Here is an 11,856-nt window from a genome sequence, read left to right as displayed (position 1 = left end):
CTTGCATGAACTCTGCATGAGTCATTCAGCTGCTGTGACTGAATGCTCATTCCGATACACACCTCTGGGGGCTGGTCAGCACATCTCCCAGATGCAGTGGGCCATGAAGTGATGCCCAGGGGCTCAAGGTCATAGCTAGAGATGAGAACCGCTATGAGAGTAGGCCTTTGCTTTGAGTGTCTAGCCAGGCTTTTTCTGCTCTCATCAAGACATGGGATAGAGCACTAGCTTAGCATGCTCCAGGCCCTGGATTCAATCTCCAGCAGAACTTTTATTACAATAAATCCTTGATAATGGGGATGGGGGTCAGGTGGGGGTATGGCTTGAGTTCTATCCCCGAACCTTTTGCTCAAGGCTAGATCTCTGCCACTTGAGCTACAACTCTACTTCCAGCGTTTTGATGGTTAATTGGAGATAAGATTCTCACTGTCCTGCTTAGACTAACTTTGTACTTTGATCCTGGGTAACTAGGATTACAGGCTTGAGCCACTGGTGCCCAGCTAAGAGTGGGAATTTTTTAAAACTTGAATTCATTATCTAAATTATGCTCCTGACAAATATAATAAGAAAACTAGGGCTCACAATATGACTAATGGAACTTTACTAAAACACAGCCACATTTAGAACTATATTAACCTGGTATGGTGATACTCACCTGTAATCTTAGCATAAAGGAGGCTGAGATTAGGAGGACCTTGAGTTTGAGGCCATCTTGGCCCTACACAGTCAGATAAAACTCTCTCTCAAAAAATTAAAACACAAAAAAGAAAGAGAAGAAATTTAGTTAGATAATCTAGGCAGTGAAGAAGGGGGGAGGGGAGCCAGGGAAGGAGGGAGAACAAAAAACAATGGTAATTGTTAAAGCACAGCAAGACAGACTTTATAGTGGGACCAACACAACAGCTATAAGGACCCTTTCCCTTCTTTCCTTCCTCTTTTTCTTCCTACCTTCTTTTCTTCATTTCTTTTTTTTTTTTAAGGAGAGAGGATTGAGACAAGGTTTTGCTATGAAACCTAGGCTAGCCCTTAGCCTTGCAAATCTCCTGTCTCTGCCTCCCTGTGCTGGTGCTGATTACAGCTATGTAGCACCACACCCAGCTCTGGTTTTTCATTGTTAGAAGAGTATAAAACAATTAATCTCTGCAGCAGTCAGCTATGAAATAGCTTTTTCAAAATTAAATTCTGCAGCTGTGAAAATGGTCTTGATAAATGAAGTAAATGTTTAGGGAAAGCAGTGAGCAATAGAGATTTCATGTTCTATTTATATGATTGCCAGTACAACCTTCTTGCTGCACTATCTTGTTGCATTTAGTAAAACATTTCTAGGAACCATGCTCACTTGCCTCCCTCTGTCTCCTTAGCTGTGCATTCTCCAAACCTTGGCATCACCTTTGGCTTCCCTTTCTCTCACACCTTCAAAAGAGATCTAGAATCTGGCCTGTTTTCTCTACCTGTGCTGTCACCAACAGTCAAAGCTGCAGTCATCTCTCACCCCGGTGACGTGTTAATAACCATCTCATTCCCTGCTTTGAGTCTTACCCTAGGCAAGCAGCCAGAGTGAAACTCCTAAAAGTTGTCACCTTCAATTCCTCATGGGCTCCTCATTCTACTCAGAAAAAATGGCATGATTCTTTTAGCCCACAAAGTCTAGTATGATATCAGTCTTCCCCCACCATTAGCCTCCATATTCTTTCTTAACAATGCCAGGCACACCCTATTAAATGATCTTTGCTCTCTTCCTGGAATGTTCTTCCCTCAGAGACAGAGTATACTCTCACCTCCTTTAAGTATTTGATTAAGTCTTTTTCAGTGAGACTTGCCTTTTAGCCTCTTTATTTAATAATGCAGTTACCAGCAACCAATTTGAGCTCTGTAGTCCTCATCTGCAATCCCAATATTTGGGAAGTTGAAGCAGAAGGATCAAGAATTCCAGGCAAACTAGGCTCCAGTGGTTCATTCCTGTAATCCTAGCTACTCCTAACTCTAGTCCCAGAGGATAGAGGTTTGAAACTACCCTGGGGGGGGAAAGTCCTGAGACTCCATCTCCAATTAACCAGCAAAAACAAAAAACCAGGGCTAGAGGCATGTCTCAAGGGGTAGAGTGCCAACTGAGTGAGCAAGAAAGCTGAGCAAGTATGTGGCCCTGAGTTTCAACCCCAGTGACACACACACCCACACACACACACACACACACACACATACACAGAGAGAGAGAGAGAGAGAGAGAGAGAGAGAGAAAGAGAGAGAGAGAGAACGATGATCCTGGGCTTTACAGACACTAAAATATTAATAAACCTAAATAAACAAAGCTCTAGCCATATCCTAGGAATCCTAATCTTGCTTCCTTGTTTTCCTCTATTTGCCATGGCAGTCATCTTTTTGGATACACTAGATAGCTAGTTTATTCTCCTTTGGTTAAATCTGTCTCTACTGAAATGTTTCCAGGTGCTGCAGTCTTTGTTTTGTTCACTGCCATATTCTAAACATCAGGAACACAAAACACACACTCAACAAATATTTGTTAAATTCACTCATTAGTTTTGTGGTTATTCTTTTATGTATGTTTCCTACTCATCTTATTTTGACAAAACTAAACCACATTGACAATCATTTAAAGTAAATGACTACATGAGTTGGGAGCTATCCACGTCCTTTGTTTCTTATTCTTCTCAGTTTCCTCTTGGTACTGCCATGAAAACTCCCATGTATCCTGAGCCCAACTGGAGTTTAAGCTGATGGGATGTATGTTTGTTCACCTGAGTCTATCTCTTCACATTTCACACTTTGGCCAATTCCACTCCCTTTCCAGTCCTTGCCCGAATCCAACATGTGCAACAGGACAGAACTTTGAAGTCCCAATATAGACTAATTTCAGGACTGCTTGGCTCTTTTGGCAGAGAGGCTCTCACTCATCCTCAGGCCAGTAACCTAGGTGGAGACTACTCAGTAGAGCAAAGATATGACAGAATAGATTCTCCTTAAAGAGAAGAAGGGCAGGTTTTCCTCTGTGGGAAAATGTCCCAACTCTTCACACACCCGACCCCACCCCACTGCTGGAAGGGAGAAGAAACACCAAAAGAAGCATTAATAATGTGTAGGGTGTGGTATATAAAACACTCCCTGGCTCCTGTACTAACTCCAGTAAAATTGACATTGCTTATAAATATTTGAAGGGTGGATTTTCTTTTGAAGAGATTTACCTATGTTTTGAATCTTACATCAAGGTTGGCGTGGGACAAAAAGGGAGGCTTCCCATGACAGGGTTACACAAGAAAGTTTTGGATGTATGATTAATATAATCTACGTAGGGAAATGGGAACTGTTGGGAGAGGGACCATAAAAGTGGCAAAAATTCACTGGGCGCTGGTGGCTCATGGCTGTAATCCTAGCTACTCAGGAGGCTGAGATATGAGGATCACAGTTCAAAGCCAACTTGGGCAGGAAAGTCCATGAGACTCTTATCTCCAATTAACCACCAGAAAACCTGAAGTGGCACTGTGGCTCAAGTGGTAGAGTACTTGCCTTGAGCTCAAGAGCTGAGGGACAGTGCCCAAGCCCAGAGTTCAAGCCCCACCAACAACAAAATAAATAAATAAATGAATAAAAAGGCAAAAATTTAGAGTTCTCTTTGTGTCTGTGGTGTGTGTATGTGTGTTTATGTGGCAGTCCTGGGACTTGAACTCGGACTCTGGGTGCTGTCCCTGAGCTTTTATGCTCAAGGGCTAGTGTTCTACCACTTGACCCACAGCTCCACTTTCAGCTTTTTGGTGGTTAATTGTAGGTAATTGTAGTTAGGAATCTGACTTTCCAAAGCAAATTTTCTTAATGGGTGACATCTAAAAAGGGAGAAATGGTAGCACTTATCCCACCTCTCACTAACTTGTTAGTTAAGGTTAATTTCTTTAGTAAACAATGAGCAAAACCTTGAGCAAAAAGGCAAAGAGATGAGGGGAACAAAGTATTGTAAGAATAGAAGAGGATTTTCAGAAACACTCAGATACAAAGTTTACTGACACCAGATTGGATGGGCATCCCTACCATAGCATGTGCTCTGGCACTGGGCAGAGAGGTTGGATTGAGTTCTATTCAATTGCATCATGTGTTTGTCTAAGATCATTTCTGGCCTAAAGTTTTTGTTCATGGATATCCTCATTCCCCATTCTTTCTTATTTGCAACAAAGATTTACTCTCATTTAAGCAAGCTTTATTTCTGTTTTGATTTTGAAAGTACTGGGATTTGAACTAGAGGCTTCATGTTTATAGGGTAGATACTCTACCCTTTGAGCCTAAGAAAAATATTTGTTGTTTTGTTTACAGGGCTGGGGGATTAGACCCAAGACCTTTTACATGCAAGGCAAGTGCTTTACTAATGAGCTAGTTACCTAGCCCTTGGGGTTTTTGTTTGTTTGTTTGTTTGACCTGCTAAGCAGCTCAGGACTAGCTGTAGCTCCCTCAAATTCAGAATCTTCCTGCCTTTGCCTCTTGAATGTTGGGGGTACCACCATGCCCAGCTTAAGCAAGTTCTTAATAACAAAAACCATTTATTATTTTGCTTTAGTTAAGGATTTATTTATTCAATCATTTATTTGTTTTGGTGCTGGGGATCAAACCCTGGCCTTTGCATACACTCTGCTAATGAGCTGCAGCCTAGTCCAACAAAGATAATATGGAGGCCTTTTTGTTATTTGTTTAAATGTGATTAGGTATACACAACATAAAGCAGAATATTGATGGGAAGGGATGAGAAGGGGAAACAAAGGAGGAGGCTACAATGCTTGATAAGAAATGTACTCATTATCTTGCCCATGTAATTGTAACCCCTGTACAGTATTTTCACAATAAAAAAAAATAAAGCAGAATATTTAGTGCTGAGTAAAGATAGAAATAAACAGGAGCCCAGAAAATACTAGAGGATCTGGATCTGAGGGATTTTCTTTTTTTTTTCTGGGTGCTATCCCTTAGCTTTTTCTGCTCAAGGCTGGTGCTCTACACTTGAGCCACACCTCTGCTTCCTGCTTTTTGCTGGCTAACTGGAGATGAGTCTCATGGACTTTTCTGCTTGGACTGGCTTCAAACCTTAATCCTTAGCTCTCAGCCTCCTGAATAATTAGGATTATAGGAATGAGTCACCCGTGTTTGGTTTTGAATATAAAACACATGTATTTTTGAAACGATACATGAATTATAATGAATAAACAATGACAAAAAGAGAGGCTAGCAAACCACAGATAATCTTCCAGCAGCTAGAGAAGGTCTTCGGGAGAGGTGGAACTTGGGTATTGCAGATGGTTATTACCAAATGGAATGATAAAGAAATGACATTCCATTGGCCATGGTGGGGTATACCCTATAATCTCAGCTACTCAGAATGTGGAGGTAGATGGATCAAAGTCCAAGGCCAGTCTCAGAAAAAGCAGGAGGCCCTATGGGGAAAACTGGAGCATGGTTCAAGTAGTAGACCACTAGCCTTTGCAAGCACAAGGCTCTGAATTCAATCCTCAGTAAAGAGAAATAAAAGCAAATAGATGAATAGAAATGACCTTGCAAATAGTAGAAGGAATTGATATTCCCACACCCTTGAAGGCCTGAAAGCCCTCAAAATTAGGTACAGTTTAGAATTGTTTGTGTTTCATAGGTGATAGCCAAAAAAAAAAAATCCCTAAAAATTTCAATGTTTCCCCATCTGTATCTTTAGCAAAACTGTACTATGTTTTTGGAAGAATTATTTTTATTATTTTAACTTTTTGGCACTGGAGCATGACCTAAAACTGGCCAACAATAGTATGTTCATCCAAAAAGACATTCTGACACAGACAAAAACATGTACCATAAATACACACAAGTATTTGTGATTTCATTTTTGGCATTCTTTGGAAGTAACTGTAGTTCCAAAGGCAGGGCTGGCTTTGTGGGTGCAACCAATATATTCCCATGGGGTTGCAAGGTCTCTGTTTTTTGGATTCAATATCTGCCATCTCCTCTTAAGTGACTTAATATCTCTGTCATTACATTGCATTGTAAATGAAGTTTGAGGACAGCAATGTTATGATGAAAGCTAGGAACCATGGCTCACACATAGTTTCACCTCTGGCCATACCACTACTTCCCAGGATTGGTTTCATACATACTGGCTCTCCCATTTCTTAGTCCTCCAAAGTCTGCCTAGCCTTCCTCTTCTTGCCCTGCCCAGGATGGCCAGAAAGTCATGGGGGATTATGTACACTCTGCCTACATTTCTCCCAGCTGAGACATGGGAGGGTCTAGGTAAGGCATAAGTGTCTTTCATTATCTTAGGGCATGGTGAGGGCCATCCCTGCCTTGGACTGACAGTGCCACTGTCTTGGCAGGGATGATCTTCTTACTCATCTACAGTTCTGGGTATCAAATGCACCCAAGGTGGAAACTGCACTCTTTACGGACAATGGATTTAGAGGTGGTTGTCAAGCATTTAGGAGTAGGGTGGGGGATGAAGAGGTTGACTTCTTGCTCCTGGCATCCATGGGAATGGTGTGTGTGTGTGTGTGTGTGTGTGTGTGTGTGTTAGTCTGAAGTGAGAATCTGGACCCCCTCTGAGTCTGCACTCATCTGCAATTGGGGGGCGGGGAGCAGAGAAGAGAGAGCATGACACTACCTTGAAAATAAAAACTACAGTGCCCAATTGAGAGAGAGAGAGAGATCTGAAGAAAGATACCTGTCATCTTAATCATACTTCCTTCCTCCTGCTTATTTTTTATTCAAAAAAGTACCTCCATTTTCATTTTTTCAGTGAGCTCTGCAAATTATGTAGCCTGTTTTGTCTGTAGGCATGCTACTTCTGCTTCCTTCCTAAGTAACAATCTATAGCGTAAGTTGTAGTGATATGTCTTCCATTAGTGAAAATAAGCCAATTTTTACAACACATAGTGTTATCAATCTTCAATTACATTTGATGGGTTTAGCAAAGGGAAGCAATTTTTTTCTATACCCATAAGGCTCATTGTGTCATTAAATTCATTTTATTGTATGATTTAAAATTAATAAGTAGGGAAGAAAATTTAGTAGTTGTCAGTGAAATTCCATTTCAAGTTACAGTAATTTCTTTTCTGCATGTTCTTGATATCTAGCAATGATGATATAAAATGTTGCTTATGCATAGATATTATATTACATAAGGTAATTTATTTCAGCACTGAGGCAGTTGAGTCGTCTAAGAATAAAATAAGCATGAAAAGTAATTGAATCTTTGAAATAGGAATTTCTTGCTGATATGATTGTCATGTCTTATGTTAGTGAAAGTGACATAGCTTGGTAGAAAAAAACCTAAGATTTTGAGTAAGCTTTCAATACTCTGTGAAATGAAGACCTTCCACAAACTAGAAAGTATATAAGATTTATTGTAATCCTGGAGTTTAGTGATAATTGAATGGCTTGCTTTCAACACACACACACAATTTATTGAATGAATACTACTACTAAGCTATCTTGAATAACTGAATTTTGGCATATGTTTGCATGAAAGGAGTAAAAAGTGACTAAATTGGCTCAAATTATAAAATATTTTCTTTCCTTTTGAGAAATTGTGTCTCATAGAACAGGAGTATATAAAACACAAGTGTGAATAGAAAAAGTTACTATAAAATAACTCTTAATAGGCTAAGAATATAATACCTATATAAGGTGTTATATACCTTATATATATACTTTATATACCTTAGGAGACCTTTCCTTGTCTCCCTCTGAAAACATCTCCCTCTCTGTGCTCCAGGAAAAACCATTACATGGTTTCCCCACCCCACCCCCATGCCAGTTATCAATACTAAATTTATACCACTTACAAGTATGAGCAACATTCTTTACCCTTTTCCCTTTCCTTTCCTCCATTTTCCTTTCAGACTGAGACTTACTATGGTAACCTCAGCTGGACTCAAACTCTCTTAGGGTTGACAGGTATACACCTTCTCCCCATGATAACTTCTTTGCATCTTTATACACAGAGTGGAGTATGTATTAGACAATGCCAATAGGAAGCCTAGCACTAGAACATTCCATGGGTTCCATTCACAAAGATCACAATGTGCTAGGTTGTCTAGCAGGTTTTTATTTTTTAAGTTGTATTTGGGACATATATAAATATATATGTAATTATATAAATATATATTTTATTGTATATTATATGCATCGACATGATTCTAGCTCAGCTGGGTCATTGCCTTAATCTTGAGACTGCAAGCTTTATCATCTCCATTTCATAAATGTCAAAGGAGAAAGCCCAATGAGGCCTAGTGACTTGTCCGCATATGAATACCAAGTTTGGGGAAGTGTGGCTGCAAAGGTAGAGGCGGACACCCAGAAAGAAAGAGGGCAGTCTGTGTAATCCCCATTTTTAGACTTTTTCAACTTGCCTCCAAATTGTAAAGAAGCAATGAACACAAGGATATAAAAGCTAGTGAGCATGTAAAAAAAACCTACAAATGCACAAAGCTGCTTTGTGACAGGGTAAAATCAGAAAATGGTTATCAGTGAAGTTTTTGATAAATGGTCAAGAAAGAGAAAGGAACACCTTTACACAGGAGTTCACTTCCTTTTCATGAAAATGTATCTCCATTTAGCCTCCTACTATTTTCTTTCTTGGCTCTTTCTTTTCTTTTCTTTTTTTAAATAAAAAATTGTATTTACTTAGAAGCATTCAGAATGTCAACAAAACAGCTGCAATTTTTTTTTTTGCAATTACAGAGTGGTATTCAGTTAACAGAACAATTATTTCATATAAGCTGCGTCAGACAACTGAAGATGAAAAAACTACCGTCCCCATATAAAACTAATTTGTGCTGTGCACCAACAAGAATCTGCTTTAAATTTCCTTGCCAATTTACAACCCCCATTCTATACCAGGCAAGGTTAGCGGCTATAGAAAATACCACCAGGATAGGGCTATCTAAAGACACATTCGGTAGTGTGTTAACTATACAAAAAAAGACACTGTACAGTTTAAAAACAAATCTTACACAGCCTTACATTTCAATTGTTTTCTTTAAAAGGAGTGGGTTGTGCACAGGGGGGATTAAATGCTTTATAGACAAGAAAAAAAACTGCGCTAGAACCAACTTATTCATCATCATCCTCTTCATCTTCCTCCTCTCCTTCATCCTCTTCATCTTCCTCCTCTTCCTTCTTCTTCTTGCTCTTTTCAGCCTTCACAACTCCTTTTTTTTTTTTTTTTTTTGCTGCATCAGGCTTTCCGTTAGCTCGGTAGGCAGCAATATCCTTTTCGTGTTTTTCCTTCAGCTTCGCAGCCTTCTTTTCGTAAGGCTGCTTGTCATCTGCAGCAGTGTGGTTCCACTTCTCTCCCAGTTTTTTTTGCAACATCACCAATAGACAGGCCAGGATGTTCCCCTTTGATTTTAGGGTGATACTCAGAACAGAACAAGAAGAAGGCCGAAGGAGGCCTCTTGGGTGCATTGGGATCCTTGAACTTCTTTTTTGTTTCCCCTTTAGGAGGGATGTAGGTTTTCATTTCTCTTTCATAACTGCCTTGGCCATATCTTCAACTTTCCCTTTCTCTTTTTTTTTAAATTTTATTTTATTTTATTTGTGAACATACTGTACAGAGGGGTTACAATTACATGGGTGGGATAATGCGTACATTTCTTACCAAGAATTTCAGCCTCCTCCTTTGTTTACCCTTCACATCCCTTCCCAGCCTCCCTCCTCCCCCCCAATCCCAATCCTTCTCCTTCCCCCCCCTTCCCCCAATTTCCCTTTCTCTTTAGCAGACATAGTCTTCCACCTCTCTGAACACTTCTTAGAAAACTCTGAGAAGTTGATGGAGCATCCGGGTGCTTCTTCTTGTGCTGCTCCCAGCAAGTTTGCACAAAGAATGCATATGATGACATTCTGCCTCTCGGCTTCTTAGGATCGCCTTTGCCCATGGTTAGTTTTTCCTCCGCGAGGCACAGAGTCGCTCGGTGCCCGTCCGGCTGTCACTTGCCCCTGTGCTGTCTCTATGGAGCTCAATGTACTGCAATTCTTGGCTCTTTCTTAAATCTCCTTTGACTAGACAAAACGAGACTAACTTCTAAAAACTGAAATCTAAGAAATGTCTAAGAGATTTCTCTTCAAGTTTAAAATGGCTACGTAAGTCTCCTTTTTAAAATCATGTTTCTCCATAACTTGTAAATCATTAGGAAGAATTATGGCTCATTTTAGTTCAGTCTCAACTGTTGATTTTTTTGTGGCACTGAACAGATAATGTACAGATAATATTCACATAATAAACCTTAATTGCTACTGCTTCTAGGTTTAGAACATTTAGAAATAAGTCCTTTTCAAGTGCTATTTAAGCAGAAGAAGGGAAAATTTGACCCTTAGTTTATCACTTAGCTCATTAGCATACTAATATGACTACAATTTACATTTGACTAGGGGTTTAACTAGGGGGTTATCATTTTACCTCTGTAATCTTGTAGGCTGAACATCACAGTTTTAGGTTGATTTTTAAAACAAATCTTCTATGGACACTAGGGAAATAAAGTAGTGTTAATACAAAAAGCTTGGAAGTGAATTAATTGCTCCAAAACAATTCCATGATGGTTTAGCCTCTTAGGTGGTGATATTTGCCCAGCTCTTGCAGATGCTAATGATCAATTCACATTGGCATTTAAACAAAATCAACCCTGAGACATTCTCACACTTTCTAATGAAGAATTCTTTTTTTTTTTCCTCTTTGTCTCAAGTTACTTAGGTCTGCTGGTGATCTAAGATAGCTTTACTTTGATCATTTAAAATGTTATTGGGACCTTCTAGAAACTCAGTTCAGTAGCTCTGAAGGCACTAGCTCTTTCTTTCTTAGCAGTTTCACCACTCAAAGAGGTCGCCTGAATGTGTATACTTATATAACAATCTTACTGATGCAGTCTTCCTAGTGTAAAGGTTTTAATATAAAAATGCAAGCTGGGTGCCAGTGGCTCACGCTACCTAGCTACCCAGGAGCCAAGATCTGAGGATTGCAGTTTGAAGCCTGGGCAGCAAAGTGCATGAGGCTCTTATCTCCAATTAACCACCAGAAAACTGGAAGTGGCACTGTGGCTCAAGTGGTAGAGCACTTGCCTTGAGCTGAAGAGCTTAGGGATCGCTCCCAGGCCCAGAGTTCAAGCTCCATGACTGACAAAACAAAAAACAAAAAAACAATGAGATACTTTATGCAATAATCTGTTAACTTTTCTAGAATACTGTAAGTAGAAAGCACCTTTATTGTATCTGAGGAGATAGATATGCAAAATTATGCATGAGAAACCTTTCTGTCTTGGGAGTCACCAGATACTCAGTATGTCCCTCAGTCTGGCTGGTTAACATTGTTGTGGGTACAGCAAAGAATGTCTCCACTATGTTCGTTGGCAACAAGTTTATATTAGATTTTTCTGTCTTGGAACAAAGTGCCTAATAAACTCCCTAACACTGGAAAAGGGAACTTACAATAGTTATCAATTAAGAGCCCCAAATAATTAATGGGTAGTGGCAAAACTTCTGGAAGGCAAGCAAGAATAAAGATGATTTGGTTGGCATGACCTGTGGTAGAGTCAAATTCAGCAACTTGAGTGACACCTACTCCATTTCTACTGGAGAGATCATTTAGAGAGAGGAAGAAGAATGAAAGAAGAATGCTATTAACTGTCAATTACCCACTACATACAAGAAAATGATAAACCTATTAACCTAAGTTATCCTGTTTAATTCTCTTAGAAGCATATGAAAGACACTCATTTTTCTACCGAGTGGTTTAATAACTTGCCCAACATACACAGTAAAGTGATGGGGAGACATTCAACCTCAGTCTTATCATCTCTAAGCCTCCTTTGTTGCTTTGTTCATAATGCCACA

The 11,856-nt window shown here is 39.6% G+C and overlaps 1 pseudogene; it reads right to left on the bottom strand.

Annotated features, from left to right (window-relative positions):
- Positions 1 to 9,009: 9,009 nt before the first annotated feature.
- On the bottom strand, positions 9,010 to 9,908 carry LOC105986829 (annotated as a pseudogene).
- Positions 9,909 to 11,856: the final 1,948 nt, after the last annotated feature.

The sequence above is a fragment of the Dipodomys ordii genome, unplaced genomic scaffold (genome assembly GCF_000151885.1).
Source record: "Dipodomys ordii isolate 6190 unplaced genomic scaffold, Dord_2.0 Scaffold37, whole genome shotgun sequence".
NCBI classification, from domain to species: Eukaryota; Metazoa; Chordata; class Mammalia; order Rodentia; family Heteromyidae; genus Dipodomys; species Dipodomys ordii.
Note: the sequence above shows the minus strand (reverse complement) of the source record. Positions and strands in the feature narration are given on the sequence as shown.